This window comes from Corapipo altera, unplaced genomic scaffold, assembly GCF_003945725.1.
Source record: "Corapipo altera isolate COAL_440 unplaced genomic scaffold, ASM394572v1 0, whole genome shotgun sequence".
NCBI classification, from domain to species: domain Eukaryota; kingdom Metazoa; phylum Chordata; class Aves; order Passeriformes; family Pipridae; genus Corapipo; species Corapipo altera.
In genome coordinates, this window is record NW_020884872.1 from 72704125 (window position 1) to 72727466 (window position 23342).

General features: G+C 37.6%; 1 protein-coding gene across 2 annotated transcripts in view; it reads right to left on the reverse strand.

Moving 5' to 3' along the window:
- SGCG (sarcoglycan gamma) overlaps positions 1 to 23078 on the reverse strand; it is a 112352-nt gene extending 89274 nt beyond the window's left edge. The window contains exon 1 of one of the 2 annotated variants that reach the window (XM_027652425.1): positions 22905 to 23078. The gene's annotated coding sequence lies outside the window, so the exon portion shown is untranslated. The remainder of the gene's footprint in view (positions 1 to 22904) is intronic. The other variant, XM_027652416.1, reaches the window with a different exon arrangement.
- Between the last annotated feature and the right edge of the window lie 264 nt (positions 23079 to 23342).

Sequence of the window (23342 nt, forward strand, 5' to 3'; positions counted from 1 at the left end):
GCATAGATAAGCAGGTAATTTGCATTTGTTAATTATTTTATGGCTTACCAAAAATATAGAGAAAATGTATCAACCTAATTCATATTTACTTGCAGTATGATTGTTATACACCCATTTAGAATTAACCCCTCCTCCCCCTCCAATTAATAGAAAATATTTCGGGCTATATATACTTTTAAATGACATATTAAGAAATTAAATATGACAAGGAAAGACAGATTCATAGTCCCACTTCTGTGCTTAGTAAACAGTAAAACTGACATGTTTACTTACATTTCTCTATGAAAAAACATAACTACCTTAAAATAGTTTTTTCAGAAGTTCTTACTGGAAACACCATGCTAAGTCAACTACTAGTTCTGTGTAGCCTCAGGGAATAGATCCAGAGGAGGGTAAAGGACACAATTAGCAAGATAAGCTAAAAAGTAGCAAGACAAACAGATATATGATAGCTCATAGTGTGTCAATTTCTTAGGAATGAAAGTTAAAAGTAATCCCCAACCTTACACTTTGTATTCCCAAAAGATCAAGAGGTTAACTGAAGTTTCCCAAATTGTAAATAGTATGTTATCTTCCATTGTCTATATTTTACTATCCATGTTAAAATTCGATTTGACAAGTAGCTATTGAACTCCATTTGAGATAAAATTTCCTCATATCATATTCACTTTTAAACTGCTTCAACTAATTTAAAAAAATATGCAACAACTGTAGCATAAACCCAAAATATTCACTATCTACCCTGCATCTGTCACTAAAGTAGATGATTTTACAGCCTTTTACCACAGGATTTAATTCAAGCCACAAAAATAAACACTCTTTTCGTCAAGCTCCTGTCTGTGAAACTAATTCAGCACTACATATGGGAATTCTCCTATCAGCATTCATAAACACAGCACACTGGAGCTAGGCAGAGAAACTAAGCTTATCTCTAATGTTTTTTTTACTGCCATTCAACACCTTCCATAGCTTCTCAACTAAAGGGCTGTTACATCTCCAATCACCTATTTATCCTGATATTCTTGCTTAGTTGCAGTTTTGAAGTTCCTGCTCATGATTACTGCTTTCAAAACCAAGGGGGGAAATTCTCCTGACCAGTAATGGTGCTCCTGCCTCGGACAATTCACTTTTGCGATCTTTTAACAAGGGCTTTCTAACAAAGGACATATTTATCTCAATCACAAAAGAACAAAGTTTTCCCTTGCAATTTCCAGAGGAGAATTGCTCCACTAACACCGCATGAGATACAATACACCCACTGCCATTTTTGTACTGCTGCCACCTTCCGTCAGTTCCTTAGATGCAGAGATAAACATAGAAAATACTTGCCTTTTCTATCTAACATATATATCGACTAGAAACCCCTTTCTTTGATGGGCTCACATGCTCACATAAGTATTCTGACAACAGCTGATGGCGTGCACTGCCCAACCACCAAGTAAACGGTGGTGCACTGAAAAGTTCCAGTACAACAGCAACTGTAGACTTTGAAAGTGGTGCAGCACTAGATATATGACCTTACAGCAAGATGTCTGAGGTAAAATGTTAAAGAACATGGCTACTGAGGTCACTCAAGTACTAGCAAAATCACAGATTGGGTTGGTTTGAGTTGGAAAGGACTTTAGAGATCATGTAGTTCCAACTCTCCTGTCATGTGCTGGTATCATACAATGATGTATGTCAGAACAAATTCCTACACTGAAACAACAGAACCCACTTCCCACAGTGGAAATTAAGAGTTTGGGACACTTTTTGTAAGGCTTACACATGCAAAGGTAATGAATAAACATCCTTTTTGATGCTGAGTATGTAACAATACAGAGCTAGCTTGAGAAGCATAAGGCCAACAAAGAACACCAAGAGGTGAACCTCCTTAGATTAATTTTAAAAGTATTCTGATGGAGTAAAGAAAGCATCAAGGAAAAATTCTGAGGGACTTTCTCTCTTCCAGAAGGACAACATGGCAGTCAGACTAGATGATTGATTTAGGTCCCTTCTGACTGAACTATTCTGTTCTAGTCTATTCTAACATACCTTACATTCCTGTAACCTGGATTTCATTTGCCATTCTACTGTCTCATCACTCAGAATCAGAAGGTCCTTCTGAAGCTACTAAATTGATCCTATTTCTTATTTCTTTTCAAGTATCAGACTTCCAAGTCCCTTCACAGTCCTTTTTACAGGTCTTTTCTATGATAATATGCGCCATGTGCATTGTGCAAGATCTATGTTAACAGGTCTCAGCATAGACTGTTGCAGATCTCCAAAGACAATGTTTCTCCACTGCAAAACTTTAGCATATATTCCTACTCTCTGTTTTTTAAGTTTTAGACATCTGTTCATTCTTTCAGTACCCTACTACTTGTGCCATGGCTGCTTAGTTTCTTAAATTTCTGGTTAGGGAATCTCTTGAAAGCTTTCTGGAAATCTGAGGAACCTTTAAATACCAAGATCATTTTTATTGATGCAATTTTCCATGTGCAGGGGCATATAATGTCCTGCATCTAGAATGAAACTGATATAAACTAGAATAGAACTGATCTAAAATTTGAAAGCGAAAATATCAAACCCTATCCCTAGTCAAAAGTATACAATAATTTGCTTTACCGGTTCTTGTCATGCCTTCATGACACATACTGTGAGAACTTAAGAATTTATCTCATTTTTACTTCTTGGGGTACAATAATAACAAAATCAATGTCAAAAAGCCACTTTTAAAGCTTTCACAAGCATCAGAGAACAAAAATTACAAGCAACAATGCTAAAGACTGACAGAATGCAAAGAAGCTTTTAGTTTAGCATCCAATTTCCTGAGAATTAAAATACAACTATCAAAGTGATAGCAGTATTAAAATGAAAGTTGAAAACTGTCAACTTTTGATAGGAAGATTACTTCTAAAATGTTAGAAACTAGTCAGATGTTTCTAAGTCAAATGAGAGCAACTTAGTTCACATTTACATAGGACACTAAAATAAAAAGAGAAAAGTCTTTAAAAAGAAGCAGTTTACAGAAAGGCAGAAGACTGTGCTATACCAAACAAAGTTCCATAGAACTGAAATAACTTCTATTGTAATTAGATATCAATGTAAACGAACACCCTACTTTATTCAGGTAGGGTTAATTAACCTATGTAATGAACCAGTGCAAGGAATTCTGAAATCTATTTTGGCAATGTATGCATAGTGACTTAAGCACAAGGAAAAAAAAAAGGGGGGGGGGGAAGGCAGTGATTGTCATTGTATTCTCAAGTGCTTCTAAACCCATGTCTCCTATAAGAAGGAATTCTTTAGGAGAGGTAAAGAAAGACTATGAATATCCATTTAACCAATACATGCATGTAGAGGAGCTCTCTCCATTTCGTTCTTTTAGGTACCCTCTAGATGTACATTCACAATGTGAGCAAGCTCACAGAGCTCTGCCCCACTCACTAAGTGAAAGTAGATTTTAAAACTCCCTGAGGAAATCTGCTTTGTCAAACAAATGCAGCATCAGTCCTGCATGCCTTTGCAGTAACAAACTAGTTACTGAAAATTGTGAATGAAATTAACAATAGCCATCCCAGAAGTTTAGAAACTTTTTTATCAATTCTGCTGATATTCTCAGTGTACTGGAATTACTAAGTATTCTTAACCAAGTTTCAGTCGGATAGGAGACTCCCAATAGGTGGAAAAATTTAAGCAATTGTTTACACAATTGTACCTATAGTATCACTCTGTTCACCCCTTTTCTGCTTCAGAAGGCTACTATAGCTCATGAAAGAGGTCCTGAATGCATGAGGTTGTAAACACAGGGATTACAGAAAAATATCAAACTAGACCTGCTATCCAGAAACCATGTAACTCGGCAAAGAAAGCTCAGGGTTTGCAAAACCTGATATATTCTGCTTCAAAAAATGATGGAGAAAGAACAGAGAGAAAATGACGCAACACAAAAAAGATGTCAACAGCCTATCTTTGTTGCAGCTGGTGGTAATCTGTCTCTTTATAGAACTTCACAGGTGGAAAGAGATTAAGCTCACAGCATAGAGTAGCCAAAGACCTACACTGATAAAACGTTCATACACAAATAGCTGGCCAAGGTGGGTTGATGATAAGTGAGTGTACTATTTTTGCCTGGGATGGAAGTAATTTTCTTCACAGCAGCTCATATGGTGCTATGCTTTGGATCAGAGACCAAAACAGTGGTTTGGTAAGCATTTCAGCTCTTGCTAAACAGCATCGTGGCCTTCTCTGTTTTTCACACTAGCTCGCCAGTGAATGGGCTGGAGGTGCACAAAAATTCAGAGAGGACACCACCAGGGTAGCCGACCAGCAACTTACCAAAGGGATATCACATACTATACAATGCTGTGTTCAGGAATAACAGTTTGGGGAAAGAAGGAGAAAAGCGGGGGAGCCTTTTTGGCGTTATTTGTCTTCCCAAGCAACCATAACATATGATGAAGCCCTGCTTTCCTGGAAAGGACTAAATATCCACCTGCCAATGTGAAGTAGTGAATAATTCCTTATTTCACTTTGCTTGTGCACACAGCTTTTGCTGTTAAACTCTGTTCATCTCAACTTACAGGTTTTCGCACTTCCACTGTTCTGATTCTCTTCCCCATACTGCTGGGGAGTGGGATCAACCAGCTGTGGAGTGCTTAGCTGCCTACTGGGGCTAATCCACAATGGTGGGAAAAACAGTAACTCCTGGATAAGATGGCCATTCTGGACTATTTAGGGAGACACTGTTTTCATTTTAGTAATCCATCAGTACCTCTCTGTCCTGTACACATTCTGCCTTGTGCCTAGAAGAATTGCTCTTCCAGTACATACCGGGGTAGTTAAGTCCCCCATATTTAACAGGTTATGGTTTCATGTGGCTTCCTTCAGCTGCTTAAACTGTGTAAAAATATGAAGTAATATTCATATCTCTTTTTATATACTGTAATTACTTTTGTGATCTTTGGATGCAAGAATACATTACTTATCTTACATCACTAATTGTCTACTATACTACATAATGCATATACTACAATTATGCATTGTCAGGAAAATGAGAGTATTTTATACTCACAGATGCGAAGTTCTGAGCACTGTTACCTTTTTACATATTTACACAATATAAGAATACGCAAGTGAGAATGAAGGACAAGAAGGAAATGCATGTAAGCTGGCAGAATGTCAGCCACAAAACCTCAAGAAACATCTAATAACAATTCTACACTCTAGGAACTTTCCCAGAGTCAGTCCTCTCGTCAGGCATCTGGTCCAGGGACTGGTAAATTCATACTGCTGACACAACTGTTATTCTAGGACAGGGTAAAGGACTTTCCTGTTTAGCAAAGAGGAATAGCACTCTACTGCTGATCCCAAGGGCCTAATTTGTTTTCCAGAAGACATCTAAAACAGCACAAATTTTTCATTTATTCACAGTAGGCTACAAAAACACAAATGGTTGTTAGACCAGGACCTCCTAGGCAGCAGACAGAAACCATTCTTTCCTTCTCTTTTCTTCCTTCACTACAGAGTTTCAGAAAACCAAACAACAACAACAAAAACCCCATCCCTCCCTCACCCGTCCCCAGTCACCTAAAACTGGCTTTTGCCATCACTCTCAGGACACAGAGATGGTCATTTACCACCAGCTGGCATGCAGTCCTAGTCAAAGCAATGTTTATCTTATTAATATATGCGATCCGTGATGGAATGACTCCAGTCTAGATAGCCACACTGAAAACTGCAGTATTATTTTTTTGTTGCATGTGCTTCAAGATGTCAAGCCTGGGAAACAAAAGTCCAGCTACTTGCGACTGAAACATTTGATACCATTGCCTCCACCGACTGATCACATTTCAGACTTGGCAAGGAAGATACTTCACAAATTACTTCAGACTGAATTACAGTTTAACTTCCAGGGGATAGTAGAAAATTTGCTGACCCTAAGGAGGATTCTTTGACTAAATGCCAGGCCCAGAGCAAGGAGGGAGAAAAGGATTGGGCCTGACATCCTTCACTGTTCACAGAAGGACTTCCTGGAGCATGAAACTACTGAAAATACACCACAGTGCAGCATTATTTCAGTGCAAAGAGTAAGCAGATCAAATGCAATGATGCCTCTAGACAGCCCATATGCTAAAAATTTAACCAGATTGAAAAAGGAAGGCGGATGAATTCCTGGAAGACAAATCTGTCTAAAACTCACATAAAAAGGCATGGCATCTAGCTCTTGAAATACGCAAAGAGTGCAGGAGAATATTCTAGGGAATACCATCAAAAGCTAGCCATTTCCTGACCTTATATTCTTTCCTAGACACTTGTTGTAAGCTACTGTCAAAGACAGACTTTCGAGCAAAATGGAGCTGTGGTATTTTGAAAATTTCTCATAAATACAGCACTGGAGATACCGGCAACCCAAACACCTCTCTGAGTCCTCATTCTTATGTTGTGAGCAAAGGCATAATTAATTTCTACCTGTAAGAGTTCAAGACTGAACCGTTGTCCCTGTATGGGCTTCTGTTATCGAAGAATAGCTGTCACCTCTAGTAGTGAGCAGGGCATGCATCACAATGTAGACTGTCATTCTAACACTAATACAGATGATGTCTCAGGAATGCCAAAGAACATTATCCTGTCTATGCAAGAATGTATACACATCATTAGAACAAGTCCTACCTATAAAATGTACATTCAGCTGATGGAACCATTCAAGGAATCCACAAATCTTCCTTGGCAGTCCACAAATCTCTTTAGAGAGTTATGCACTACAATTGCCAGTTACAAACATTATGCAGAGAAAGCCAGACAAACAGACCTCATCTACTACTCCAAGACAAATGGGAACTCCCCTTGAATATATCCCCTGTAAGCTTAGTTGTTTTCAATGTGGACGATTTGCAGTTACATTTTGTACAAGTGACTATGAAAAGACTTAGATTTGATAAACTTAGGTTGAGGTCATTCCTCAGGTATGAGCTGAAGCTTGGCACACTCTACAGAGAAGTATCATTCTTCTATTCAATAGGGAAAAGTGCCCAGAAAATGGAAAAGCAGGTGTCAGATATCCTAGGCTCCAGATCCAATCCTGATCTCATCTCAATAGGATAATCAAGTTCAATTTTCTCAACCAACATCCTGTGCAGTAAGGACTAACACCTGATGAAAGCAAAACAGGCAAAGAGAATCATCCTTGGCAAGACAGCAGTTTATTTCAAACTTTGCAGTACAACATGATTACAGATGCCAAATGACAACATTTCAGGTTAGCTCATGAAGTTGTCCATAAAACAGGATAACCCTAAATAAACACTCTAGGATCACAGCTTCACCAGTGGTGATAGTTACAGCAACATCACATCAAGGCAATTATCACAAACCAATGGCTTGTATAAACAGCACAAGGCATTCAAGAGGCAAGTAGTTCAAGAACACAGAAGCCTACATTGTGAACATTGGAAGTGTTCTGAGTAGTTGCTACATCATGGTACATTCCTGCTCATAAGCAGCAGGGATGCAACTTATCTTTCTGAAGAGTCTCAGGCATGGAAAACTGGACTTGAGCCAGTCCCCACTAATCATCTCAGGGAACAAATTTCTGTGGACATATTTCTGTCTGAAGTATTTTTCTGATTATACTACAATGTCCCCTGTTATTATTCTCTGTTATATATAAATCTATTATTCTTTACTGCACAATGATCCAGCATGAACAGACTGGCTTGAGAATGAACCTATCTAATATTAATCTACAGTCTGGCTTTTAAGGCATTCTCTTGTGAGATGAAGTAGTATGTTTCCATAGCTAGTAACACTCTGAATTTGGTTTCCCACTTTCCAATCCTTTTCTTTAGCCTATGATCAAAAAGGTGGCTAGGTCATCTATATTTTTTCCAAGTTATATTAAATAAAATTCAGTATTCTCCTGTGTAAAAGAACTCCTTTGCTTCTGTTCTGGGGAAAGAATTCTGGACTTGTAAAATTTATAGCCACTGCACTGTCTATGTCTATTATATATTACCCTGTATGTACATTATACACGAAGTAATAAATTATTTTAAAGACCTGTTGCATAGTAGGTAATATTTAGTACAGGTAAATGCCTCTCAAAATCTTCCCCATAATAGTTACTCTTGAGAAAAGGGATACCTTGCTAGTTGTTGTGAAAACGTTAGCCTTCATTATGAGACTGCATTTGGATTTGTACATAAGTTTGTATACAAAAAGTTGATGTTACAAACAATATTTTCTTTCTTATAATCTAAGAAGATTCAGATTATATTTAGCTTGTTTTTACTCAACTTGCAGTAGGTAAATTGCAATTCTTTTTAAATCTTTCAAGAACTTTAAGAAACATAGCCCATATATACAACGTAAATTCTTAATAAAATATCCAGAAAACAGTCTGTCAAAACACATGAATATGAAATTTACATTCATTTGGTTGTGACTTATAATTTTTCAGGATGACAGCTTGGACATATGATGTATTTGCAAAGATCACACATTCCCCTCTCAGAAGGACAGCTTCCACAGCATTTAACCTGTCCTTGACATCTGCTAATGTTTATGATGTTCACTATTACCTATGTATGTATCCTGTACTCACAGTACTTTAAACAGGTGTGATATATTTTAATAGCAATATTCCAAACATCCAATATTTACAGATACACGGGATTTGTTATAAGACTGTGACTTTCAATGAACTCCACAACAGAACTTGTCTTTTTAGCTATGCAACATATGTGAGATATCTGCTTTTACAATTTCTCGTAAAGAGTGCATTAGCAGTGCACGACTACAATTCACTTCATATTTAGCCTTCCCTCAGCAACCCTCTTTTCCAGAGAATTTCAGTGTCAGGCTTAACTAACTGTACAGGATTAACTAACTGTAACAGCACTAGCAGGCAAATCCACTTCTAGTACCTTATTTTTCAGGATCCTTGGGACTATACTGGACCAGTCCTTCTGGTCAACCCTTCTGGTGGTGGCACATTTTCAGTGGGCTGATTTTCAAAGGACCAAGCAGTCTATTTCCTGTCACAGTGGCGAATGCAATCTCATGCCAAAGGAGATGCCATAAATCTTCAGAAAAAAATAGTTTCTGGAATTACACAGCCATCACAGAATGATCCACAGCCTTTTTTTTTTTTGTATTGTCCCACAAAGATGTTTAGGAAGAGTTCAGGAGTAGGCCTAACCAGTTGGTTTTGACAGCAGCAGCTCACTCCAAACTACTTAGAGAAGCACACAAGGAGTCTACAGAGAATACAGAACAAGCCTAGCACTTTTAGAATGGAGAAATAAAAAAGATCTTACAAAATTGCTTTCAGGATTTTATTCTCAGCTTTGCAGGAATATAAGGGGAAAGCTTAAGCTTGAGCGTTTTAGTAAATCCTCTCCCCTTGTACAGTTACTGTGGCCTTGTTTGGTGCTTGTAAAGAAAAACAAAGATATGGTGTTTTTTGTTTGAACTGTCTGATAGGATTGTTTCTGATTAGTAATTACATGCAAGGTCAAGCTGCTTTGGCACCAAGAAGTTTGAATAAGGTGCTTTCATGGTTAAGCTACAAAAACACAGTGACAATGTTACTATCAACTCAAGTTTGACATAAATGTGAAAAAGTGATTTGGGGATCCAGGAAATATTACACAACAGGAATGTATCAGCAAATTTAGCTGAGAAGTAAATACGTAAATGTCATGCAAAAAAGTGTATGTGTATGAATTTACATATATACATATTTTATATATATACACATAATAAAAAGGGGGGTGTTCCATGAAGTTTCTGTTTCACTTTTCTACCTTAGGAAAGTGAAACAAGATAATAGGAAGGGCTTGTTATAAAACACAACACCTTTTATTCCAATTATAAAAATGTTCGCTCTGCCATCTATCTGCTGACGTAAGTCTGTGAATTCTCACTAAAATTTCCGCATGGTTGGTCATTAAAAAAAAAAGGTGAGAAAAGTTAAAAAAGATAGTTGGACTCTTACATGATTGCAGTATAGTCTGACACTTCTAAATAATAACTTCTGCCAGTGAACAAAAAGTTACATGGCATGAGACATGTCTCCTATCACTAAATAAGCTATGAGATTTATCCACTTGGAAAGTTGGGCCCTATTTAGTCCATTATTTACAGAAGTTAGAACGTTATGATTTTATTATAAAATTAGACAAATACAACTTCTCATTAACACAGGTATTTACTGTAAATTATTGTATTTACATAAAATCTATATTAAATTTACTAATAAAATGTAGGGCAAATATTCCAAGGCACTCCTAATGGCACAAAATGGTGTTATTACTTCTACAGACAAAACTGAACTATTCAAGAACAGTAAGTCACCACTACCACAGCTTTAATTATATTTGTTTAATTCTGGGAAGAAGCATTAGTAAGTAAAATGTTCTCTTGTCTGAACAGACACTTCTGTAATGGTAAAAGCCCAAAGAGCTCTCAGTGAGACAGACAATCATTCACTTGTGACAGCTGTGATGAGAAAGACTATGTACTATTAGGTACACTGACAACACTATAGACTCCTTAGTAAGAGAAAGTTCAAGAAAACTCTTATAACAATGTTTTACCTGTATTTTACTTCGAACTACTCCGTGATGACCTCCTGGAACTGCTTCATGAAAAATCTTCCTCTAGGTTAGTCAAAACTTCCTCTGCAGTTTCTCTTTACAGTTATTGGAACTCACTACAGAATTTTGCTATGAAATGAGGATGGACAGCTTTTCACTGGACTTTCAAAATTCAGTTGTCTTATTCTCAGGTAATGAAGAGAAAGGAAAAGTCATCTAAAGAGAAGTGGTAAGATTGCTTTATAAGAGGTAAAAGAGATGAAGACATGGGAACAACATGCAAAAAAAGAAACCAAGAAACAGAATGAGAAAAGCAAACAAAAGCACAGTGGTGAAGCACACTGGCAAGGAACAACTGCAGATAATTAAATAGGATAATACATGGATAAACAGGCAGAAATACGAAAGAAAGAAGATTAAACACCTAGGTGGAAAGGTACATTCCTAGACACAATCTGAAATTCAACTCAAAATTCTAAAATACTTAAGTGTTTTGTAGAATAGCTAGCTGTCAATAAATCCATTGAAAATTATGTTTCAATGGCCTAAAAATAAAATACATAGTTGAGAGGACAACCTGATAATGCCATCAGTACCTCCAATCACTCAAGTTATATATGGCTGTGTTGCATAGGTAAAGAATGATGACTGATGATAACTCCCATGAGAAGACAATATAATAACATTTACAGTTTTTATTAATCAAGCTTTAAAGTTACCAAGAAAAGATGACACAAAAATAACAGAGAAGTCAAAGAAAATAACAGCCATTTTAGCATTAGACAAGCAAAAGCTACTTCTTTTATCCCTGAACAGGAGCATCTCATCAGAAAGGAGTGTGATGTTCAGTATTCCATGGGAGTAGGTGAAAAATACTTGCTACTACCAATTATTGTAAGCTTAGAGAAGTTTCCACTTTCCTTGAGAACTGAAGGGGTTTGGAACAGAGGCTTGTTCATTTACATGATTTTATAATGAGTAGAGACAATTGCTGAAATTTCAACACTGCTTAGAAAAAGTTAACAGTACCGCTTTAAAACTGTAAAGTAATAAAAATTGTCTTGCTTAGATAAGAAGTCAGAACTGTCACTTCAGTATTAACCTGCAGTATCACCAAAATTTCTTCAGTTCTCAGCTGAACAGTGAATATGTAAGACTCAACTATTGTGAAACAGAAGTTATTAGTTTGCTCAGTTTGTAGAGGTGAGCTGTCCTGCATCGACCTACAGAACCCTGTCCCTGGGCACAAAAGCATTTCAACTACTTCCACTTCAATATTTTCTGTTGGATCAGCATCTGAGCACTTTGTGACGTTTACAAGTATCATAAATGTTATTTTTCATAGAGTCATCATCATTCAAGTAAATATTTGATCCTCATAGATTATTCTGAAACATTACTTATACTGAAATACTAAACATATTGCATGAAAAAGAAATTTAAACTTTTCCATTTTTTGCTGCTCTAGTAAGAACTCAAACTCTAATTTTAGAATCTAATAATAAACTTTTCATAATAATGCAAGCATTTCTCAGTACAAGGCAGTTCTTGAATACAGCTATCAGCATAGAGAATATATAACATGAAATATTAAAGTATATTGGCAAAAACACATGATCAGAAATACAGAATTTTGTATCAGTTCTTTAATTAGTCTAGTGATTGCACAAACTGTTTCAAAACTCCTCTTCAAATTATGTCATGTTTATGAGTGTCCTGGTGCAGCACACCGAAACTATGTCAGTAAGAGTAAGTAAAGACACAGCACACTGAAACTATGTCAGTAAGAGTAAGTAAAGACAGCACACACATCTTCCCAGAGCACTGTGCTTGCTGTGTCTAACAATTATATTGGCAGCACAGCCACAGCAATTTCCACATTAGTTGTAGAAACTCAAATGCCTGCGTATGTCTGTGCACACCTCTATGCAGATAGCTATCCCTAACTACTAACATGTTCATTTTCAGTAATATATAGGTTACTGTGTGATCCCTAAATCTTTTGGGATGTACTGGTGTCCAAGGCCAGGCTGGATAGGGCTTTGAGCAATGTGGTCTAGCAGGTGCCCCTGCCCATGGCAGTGGGGTGAAACTAGATGATCTTTAAGGTCCCTTCCAATCCAAATCATTTTATGATTCTATTCTATTACATAAAGCCATTCCTTCCATGTTACAGGAGACTCATTTCACATACTGTAAGAGTATACCATTTCCCAGAACTGTTATCAGAAAATTATTATGATTTTCATATCCATTATAAGTAGATAAATGAAACTACTTTGAGTATCTTTCAGACATTTTTACATACCTGAATTGTGTTCACGCTATTATCAACACACAGTTTCACTTTAAGATTCTCATTTGTTCATGCCAACTGATTCTAGAGAATAATGATCTAGTGTAAGGTTGTTTTATGGGGAAAAAAAGAGATAACATTTTCTTTCCATTCTAAATCACCCTGTTTCCTTAATCTGCTGTAACCATTGATGATATCACCAGTTGTACCAACTGCTTTCTTGTGACAAAAACCTGGAGCATTTTTATCTCATGAGGGAGTTTTTCCCATTAAAGACCTAGATTGTGAAAAAGGGTAATTCATGTACTTAATACTAAATGAGTTTACATCTAAAACTAACAGTAGGAAAAGACATGCCAGCATCTCCTTTAGAATAATATCTGTAATAATAAGCTATTCAAAAGGATAAACAGAGTTACTCAAAGTCAAGTATCTCTGAATCAGGAGATTTGTATCAAGATCGGGCAACTTTTATGTGATGTCTGTTGCAGCTGATTGCAGAGACAGCTTTTTATTACAATCACCTTCAGACAAGTCACTTATTGTCAGGTATGCATTTTCGTCTTTTTTCACAGTTGCAGATAAAGCAGTGAAAATATTCTCACTAATGGTTTTAGTTAACTTACCGGTTTCATGTAGTCATTATTTTTGTAGCATACCATGGAATTGAAGAGAATTAAAAAAGAAATGGTTACCTATTGCCCATACACACATATTTTCCATTTTTAACACTACATTTTTATGCACTGCAAAACGACAACTTGGTAATTTTGAATCAATGGGGTAAACTAGGGCAGCATATGTATTTCATGCATTTCCAGAAACTGGAGGGCTTTATAAAGTCAAACCACTTTGAACCGTTGCCTTTACCAACAATTTCCTGATGAATTCAGATTCCAAATTTACAAGATTACAGGTGAAAAAGGGGAAGAATGCCAACATATAGAATATATTTGTGTTTATACACATAAATACCTTTTTACAAAGTAGTCCCTTAAATCATGGCTCTTATTACAGTAGCTGTTATTCATCAGATTAAGGTACACATGCATATTTTGCTGTTGAAAATGCTCAAGAAGTATCATTTTGGCATTGGGAAGTCAGAATGCCTTAGAGTTTCTGAGTCATCTACACGAAGGCACCAAATGTGGGAGACCCCTGTCCTTTTACAGTAACAGCTACTGGCCAGATAGGAAACAATCTTTAGCCAACTGAATTGTGACCCAACTGTCTAGTTTTAAAGAAGTCTTGGAACTCTTTTCCTGAAATTTTTATCAACCGCAAACACAAGCAGATACGCATATGGACAATTATGCTGTTCCTCTGATCAATAAGAAGAAGCTGACAGGAAGATTATTTCTCAGGAAGAACACTATTGCAGATCAAGCCCAAAGACAGTGTGTGTGTGTGTGTCTGTGTGTGTGTGATAATCTTTGAATCTTCCCAAAGGTCTCAACACGTTGTAATTGGATTCGAAGTTCCTTCGGTGTAAGTTAATTCACAGGAAGGATCGTGTTTGTGCAGACAGTTATACTCGCTAAGAAATACCTTAACATTTGACATAAAGTTTCAGTAGGATCTTTATCCCTGTTAAAAATCTGCATATGGGAGACACATCAAAAGTACTTGTCGATTCCTAAGCCCCTGTAAATAATATTAGTTCAATTGCCGCTTACTCAAGTAAGAGATGGATAAACCACAAAGCAGCTCAACCTGCCAAGACAAATTCAAGTGCCAAGGAGTAATCTTCTGTGAACTACTAAATCTGTATTATTTTTTAAAATGTTTCACCACATGAATAAAAACACAAACGCCAGGAAAAATAAACTAAGTGTAGACACGGCTGTAAGATAAGTTGGTAGTGAACTCATCCAAAACTGTACTCCTACAGTTAGACTATATTTTCCAAAACCTTATGAAGCTGCAATTTAAATGAAAACAGGATTTTACAAGCAGCCATAAAAATTATTTTAGTCTAGACACTTCTGCTGTTAATTAGGATTTTCTGCACCCTGTGCAAAATGACTCTTTGAGTCCATGCTCATTATTTACATAGTAAGCTGGAAGCCGCAGTACTCATGGGAAAGAGACTGACCCTGATCAGAGATTATACCTGAAAATGACAGTACAATCAATAAACCCTAATGATGGATAGATGAGAAGCAGATTTCACAGATGGCCTCAACTCTCAGATATTTGCATGAGGAGCTGATTTCTGGATAGGCATGGACCTCGAAGTAAGTCTGTCAGCCAAGAGTGGATGCAGTAAATATCTGCTGGAAACATGGGCTGGAAAAATGAGAAAAATTTCCTGCACTTGTTCATCAGCTTGATGATGGGATTAAAGAAAATGCATGAATCAGCATGCATGTCCAAAAATGATTATCTGACAATGCAATGCCTTTAATCAATTTTGCATTCATCACAGATAAAGGTCTGGCATGCTCAAAGACATACATGCAGACATAGATGCCAAGTATATAAGCAACCTGAGACAGGTATTTACTGGCATGCTTAGGCACACTTGCATTTTTTGTTGGAATGGAGAACTGAATGGATTTGTTATTAGCATATTTTTGGACTCAGCTGAGCAAACAGTAACAAGAAATGCTTGGTTTGGGTTACTGATTGAACTGGCTGCAAGTTAACCTATGATTCAGACATAAAGAAGAAATACTGAATACAGATCCAGATAAGAATTGCCAGAATCTACCCATAATTTCAAAGTACTCCAAATTAAAGTGTTGGGTAAGAGACATTGTATAACGACAGTAAAAATCCCAGATAAAAGTATTAAGATTTCCCCTCTGTGTTTTAAATAATTACCACAAGACAATCCCAAAACTGAGAACAGTTGGGCAATCATTAGGTTTACCAGAAAACAACAGAGATACACAGTACCATACTTAAGGAAAGGAAGGGATATTTTCTTTTAGCACAGAAATTTCATTTGTCTCGGATTTAAGATTAACCTTCACTTACAGGAATAAGAAAGCAACGATCTATACATACTTCCTGTATTACTGAAATGCTAGTGTTTAAAAAAATACAATCTATCCCTATTCTTATGAAAAAGGTCTCTGAATAGGAATTAGGAATGCAAGGTGCAAGCTGGACAAAGAGCAGAATCATACATATATCCTAATTATACAGTATTAAGAACCCAATAACCCATGTTGATGGGTTACTGCAGACACTTCAGAAGCAGTAAAATGACTTGCCCTAAAAAGGCAAGCCTGATGAGACTGCTATATTGCTCTCAGCCATTAGTCAAATGTGCTGTCAAGACAACAGCATATGGTAACAAAAGAGTATTATTAAAGAAGATAAAATACCTTTTCTCATAAATGTATACGTTTTCCTTGAAGCCCTGTTATTTTGGTTGGAGGACAGGCACAATTTTCACTGCTGATCTGAGTAAAGCTGACTTTGCTTTTCCTTTGAGGAGGCAGAATTTGAGATTTCAGGAGCCTCAAGTTTGCTGTTATCCTAAACATGCAGTGCTCAACAGTAACATGAAATCAACTGTACTCCTTAAAATGCAGTATCTTTGATAGCATTTTCAATTTTTTAATGTATACTCGTGTATCAGAATCAATAAAGACCTGTAATATTGCCATAGCTTTCAAAGCTATGATCAGTTGCAACAACAACTGAAGCATGTCTACAATGCTTAACCTGAAACAATCTTCTGGAACAGGGAAAGTCCTTAGTGACATCTTGGGTAAATTGTTGCAAAACTTGACTGAAATGTCATGGTAATTCCACCTTTGAAAAATCAGTGACGAGAGAGTGTACTTATCCCCCAAAGCACAGGGGTTTCTTTGGTCTTTTTTAGTGGTATTTAAATGAAGTAGTATCACAACATCATGACTATTAAGTTCAAAGGTGTAACAAGTGATCCAGACCATCTAAATTTAAAGCTGTAACTTTCTCTACACAGACTGAACAAGAAGAAAGCATTGAATGTTCGTGAAACATTCAATGCTCTTAAAACAACATAATTGACAAGATAATGTAATTAGACTGCCGTATCAGGCTATCTGAAGGCTATCTGCCCTGGTGCAGCTCACTAAAACTATGCCAGTAACAAAAAGTAAAGACAGCACACACATCTTCCCAGAGCAGTGTGCTTGATTTCAGCATTAGTTGTTGAAATGCAACTGTATATATTTGCACATACCTCTACGCAGATAGCTATCCCTAAATACTGATATGATTGTCCCCAATAATATATAAGCTATTATATGATCCCTACTATTTTAGGATGTGCTGGTAGCCAAAGCCAGGTTGGATGGGTCTTTGAACAACCTGGTTCAATAGAAGGCATCCCTGCCCATGGCAGTAGGGTGAATCTAGATGATCTTTAAGGTCCCTTTCAGCTGAAACCATTCTCCAATTCTATGACTTCTGGGAGGACCTTGCATTAGTCAGCCAGCGAACTAAGGGAAGAAGATGTCACTGCTGAAAGGCTTAGTGAGCTCATTACATTCCTTAAAAGATTCTGAGACAACCTCTTGACTTCCTTCTAGGTCTATGAAGAACACAGGTCATCCAACGATGAATGTCCCAAGAGAAGTAATAATATGACTTTGCACTTCAGACAAATAACTCTGACCACTGCCAAGACACAGTAAAGGGTTTACTAAAAACTGAACCTTCCTTCTAAAGAACAGAAGGCTTTAGAACCCCGTGTTGGCTCAGATAACAAGGAGGAGGTGCAGGACATCTCTGGACTTCCATAACGGCTGCTACCGCTCTCTTTTCAAGACTGGTTACAACCTTCTTTCTCAAATTGTCTGGGCGAGTTTGTTTTTGAGAGTGGAGCAAGAGATTCCTGAAAAATTTATTTAATAAGCCAGATCTTTCCATTTTGTTTCTCTTTTCTTGGTGTTTGATTTAAATACTTCCAGGTTTTGAAATCAGCACCAGGAAAAGACTGAGTACTTATTATTTATGTGCATGTGCACCTCTGTGAAATATATATATAAAATATAGGTGTCTTCAAACCTCCTAGCAAAAATCCTCACAGCCTGAAGAAGTTCTGTATCTAAAGAAATCAAGCCAGGGAAACAGTACTATGCTATGATTTTTCACATACAACATTTTTCTCTAACAATGTTGCACATTAATTTACAATTCCTCATTAACAAATAAATATTTTGGGAAAACTGATAGATAGTTGTGTAAAAAAATTCCTTGTTTCTGAAATGAAAGTGATTGCTTGGTTTAGAAAAAACATATGTATATGCTCTTTTGTCATTTTTAGGTTAATGAATGGGGTTTTCAGTACACATTGTACAATTTCTTGAATCTTGAAAAGTTTTCCTCATAACTCCTATTCCAAAAGCTATTTACTTCTCTACAATATAGAGAAATGTGTTTTTACAGTATTTTTAATGATAATAGACAGCAATGCTGTTCAATATATAAAATCTAAATTCCATAGTTTGATTCTTAGAAAACAAATAGAAGCTGTCTCTCCAGGTTTTACAGACCTGATATGATGAAGTTTTCAGAATTGTTTATAATAAATATATCATCAGAAATAGTGAATGCTTAAGGCACAACCACAAATAAGGAAATTATTTGGGTACTTTTGCATGACTAACATACATTGAAGTTTCCAAAAGTAATTCTTCAGTTTCAGAGGCTGATATGTATTATGTGACTTACTAGCAATATTGACAAATATATTAATTTGCAACATCACAGTGAGTCTCTTCACTGAGGTGGAAAAAAAAACAAGAGATGTTCAGAATCACTCTGTTAAATCTAAACTTCCACATATTGGTAGAAAACAGGTAAGTTTAACATCAATTTTAACATAATGGCAATTTGTGAAAAGATGGTTAAGATTTTCGAGGCTATACACCCCTAACAGAGAATCAGTTTTTTAAACACTATTTGCAGTTTTCCTCTGCTGTCTTCAAAAATGCGTCCAAATGTTAAACTTGCCTGACCTTTAGAAATTATCTAGAGCATAGTAGTTAAACAAACATTTCAATAATTTGACATAGTATTCCCCATTATTTGCTGACTAAAGTCACTTACTATAAATAATTGTCAGAAACTAACAAGTAAAACTAGCACTTATATTAACTTGTTAATTTTCAAAATGTTTTTGTGCAGCATTTTAATTACAAACAGTATACATGATACAAGGTACACTGCCTAGAAGTATTTTTACCTGACATTCAGAAAAAGGTATTTGGTTGCTCAGTGAAAACTACTGTATTAAAAAGAACTTCTAAATTAGAAGGCTCAAGACCACTTTCCTTCCTTTAAAGCTGCGATGAAATACATACTACACCTCCTTTGAACATCGTAATAGTTTAAAAAAGACAATAATACCCATATTTATACAGTCATTCAGTACCTACGGACTGAAACCTGTTGTATTGGTTTAAATTAAGAAAATAGGTTACAATACCATATTAAGAGACTCATTATTACCAATTCATTGACAAACTGAAAAGCTTGCTTAAGAGGGGTCCCCCTATTGTCTCCTGGTAGATATTGTTTATCATTTCATTAATAATTGAAAAGACAGAGTATAGTTACATCTGAGCATTACATTAGGCCAAGGAGATCTAGAAGCCAGAGTGAGAAATTTTGATATACAGGAGTAAAACTCACAATAATCATATTAAACTGAAAACATGATCTAGGAGAAAATTAAGATGTAATTAAAGAAGGTAAACAGTTTATCTAAGAATAATCAACTAAGAAAATAAAGGATGAGGGCAAATAACATGTAGCTATTCTGGTATTTTGGTGGTGAAAGTTACCATGAGCTGAAAGTGATCAGCAATATAATACCTTTGCATAAAAGACAATACATTACCTGTAAGCTAATCTTTGTGGTTTACTTGTTGGTAAAGTTACAGCTGTATTTTTTTTAATAGAGCATTCTCTATCTAAGGAATACAGAAGAAATTAAAGGAATTCAGCAGAAAATATTAAATACCAGAGGTCTAAAAAAGGTGACAAAGAAAGCAAAAATTAAATAATGAGCAGTCTTTCAGTTGAGAGGAAACTGAGTGGAGATGTAACAGATGACAGGGAAAAACATCCAGAATGGGCATGCAAAGTTAAAGCTTATTCTGCTCACTCTGCAGGAATACTACCTGTTTGTGGTGACCAGAAGGAATCCTTTCTCAAAGGCTATCCCTCACTTTCTATAAATTTATAGTATGTACTCCTCAGTGCCTGGGCATTGAACTTGTAAATAGGATTCCGTTTTGTATCAGTTTCTTGCTTCTGTAGATACACTACACACAGTTAACTAGTTTCACCACGATTTTATCTACTTCAGCCACACCAGATGGGTTTAACAATGACGGAACAAATTTTCTATCACGGATCAAGAGAAGCCTTTAAATACAGCAGTACAAAGTCTGCAAACAGAACTGCAAGAAAAAAGCTGTGTAGCAACTACAGTTTTCAGGTAAAAGCAGATACCTCAGCTGTTTCTCCAGGTATACCTTTACCCAAAATCCCAAGGTGCACGTTATCTTCAAAAGCTGGTAACTTCCCATACTTCCACACCTTAATGCCACTTTATATGCCTCCCTTACTCTTCACTTGGCCATTTTCATTGCTTAAGATTTCACACACTGTAAAAAGAACATTTGCTCAACACACAGATTTAAGCTCCTGACTTCTAACACAAGCTCAGCTTTTGATAGCAACAGCTACATACAATTTGGACATGTTATCAGAACCTAAAGTTCATTAGCAAACAAAGTATTTTGTTTTAGTATATTCTAAAAAAGAGAAATTCCATATTCCACCTCTGTGTAGCTTAAGCACTGCTGCATCAATAGGACTTCTGTGAGCTTAACTGAGATCCCGATAGGAATAAAATTAATTCAAATACCTCTTTACAGAACTGAGTACTAAATCCATAGGCATGTAAATATTAAAACTATAACCAAAATCTTAAATAAGACCCAACATCACTACGTTAATTCATTCTTACCTTTTAGTTACATTCTAGCAGTGATTTTATAAGCAGTACATTCATTTTCATTAAAAAATGTTGAAAAGTTAATCAATGACAGTTCAGAATGACACCTTCTTTTAAAGCACTACACATGCTTACTCCTATGTAAATGAAGTTTTAACTGTCATGCTGTCAAGAAAAATGATAGTTCCCTAGTCATACCTTATCTTTTTAAGAAAGTAAGAACTACAGAAGACTTTATAATAGAAAATTGTTTTATATGTTTAACAAAATCTGCCTTTTGCATGAAAGCCCAGAGAGATGTTATATTTGAAGGTGACAGTGAAAAAAAAAAAAAAGGCAAAACCCCAACCAACGAACAAAACACACGAAAGTGGGAAGCATTTCAAGCTTTATACGTGCCTCTGTTTCTATGTCCTTAGCCCTCTCTCAGCTTAATACAATATAAAAGTCCATGAATAAAAACCTGACCATACATAAAGCAGTCTTAGAGCTGCACTGGGTCATTAACTGTGATAGACCTTCTTAAGGAATATAACTATGTGCTTATTAAGAAAAGTCCCAGCCTGAAAATCACCTAAAGTACAGTGCCTTTTCAATGTCCAACAATTACAGGCAGTACCTGCAGGTACATTGCTAAATCTAGCCCACTTTCGAATGCTCCCCTAAATTTAGTACCATATTTGTTGTATCGTTAAATAAACAGAACAAAAAAACCCCCAGAATAACAAACCCCCAAACCCAAAAGGAATACTTTTCTGATCTAATGAAATGAAGTTCATCACATTTAGGGTTTTTCCTTTTGCTTTTCCAACAAATATTGTGGGATTACCTTGGTATTTGAAAATCTGGAAGTAAAACAGAACTGTAGCTGATAATTAAGGTAGAATATCTCTGATTAACCCAGGGAGTTAGTGGAGAACATTCTCTATAAGGGAAAATTGCTTCATTTGAAATGGCTTAAATCTTTTCACTCTCAGGGCAGTTTGTAGTGTACACTTCTTTGTTCAGGTTGCTAAAAGGAAGGGGACTACTGAAGGTACAGATTTTTTGTTGTTTTACTTTAAGGTGGTTCAATGTTGGTTTTTTCACTCTGTAGCAAAGGTACCTACAACCTCTGTGTGGCACTCTGTTCACTTTTTATTCCTTAAATGATTTCAGAAGAACTAAGCAAACTATATGAATCTGACTTACTGTCCTTATGACCAAAGGAGGAAGAAAATAATTCTGAAACATTTAAAGTGGGATTTAATTTCCAACAGCATTAATGATAATGCAAATATTTTATTAGAAGTTTATGCTTAATCCACAAATGTTCAGCTAAAAAAAGCCCAAACGAAGTATGATTCAAAAAGAACAGCAGTTGCATTACAGTTATGTCATACAACACAACAGACATACTGAACTCTCAGGTGCACTGCTCTGCATCTCCTTCTGGTAGGACTCGGCTGTTTGTTTTTCCTAAAGATACCCAAACTGACACAACGAAGTAAGCAAATTTCACAGAAGAGCAAAATGTAGCCATTAAAGATGCCGACATTACACCTCTACTGACACTTAATCCTACTAAACACCCGAGCGACACAAGTTCAGCCAACTGCTGGCGGCACCGCTCCCGCGCCGCGAGGGAAAGGAGCGGCACCCACCGCCCACGGCAACGGCGAGAGGCTGCGCCCCCTTTCCCGCGCCGATCCTCTTCCCCTCCCTCCCGCCCCTCACCCCGCTGCAAACTTTCTGCCTGCCGCGGCACGGCCGCTGACACGGCTTCCGAGCCGCTGGGGCAGCGGGATGCCAGCGCCGCCTCCCAGCCCTCCCCGCCGCACCCCTGGCGGGAGCAGCACAGCTTCAGGGACCCGGCTGAGGTGCCGGAGCACGAAGCGGTTCTCGCCGAACAAACCGATGTGCAACCCTACACGGAGGGCTGCCTCCCGCCTTCCTCCTCCGCCTCTCGCCGCTCGGCCAGCAGCGGCAGGAAAACTTTCCAGGTGACGCTTGCCCTCTCCCGGCACTCGAGGCGTGTCGGGCCGGGCCGGGCCGGGCAGGCGTGCGGGGCTGTTACCTGATGTCCCCGCTCGGCTGCAGGACAGGGCAGAGTCCCCGCGGTCCCCTTCATGCCCGAGGGGCTGCCGAGCCCGCCCTGAGGCACACGCCTTCATCCAGCCGCCTCTCCAAGGGCTGCGCCTCCTTTCCTCGCCCTGGCGGGGCGGCGGACGCGGGGCGGGCGCCGCTCTCGCGGTCTCGCCGGCGCGGCAGGGAGGGAAGGAGGAACAGAGGGCGGGAGCGGGGGGGAGGAGGAGGAGGAGGAGGAGGAGAAGCCGAACAGAGGGCGGGAGGAGAGCTGTGCCCTCCCTGTCTCCGCCCCAGCCGCCGAGCGGACACACAGCAGTCGGAGAGCGGCCGCGCTGCCCGCGTTGCCCGTGCCGCCGTGCCACCATGGGAAGTGCAGAGGGTTCCTCTGAGTGCCTCTGCGCCAAGGCTGAGCTCTGTCTGCCCGGCT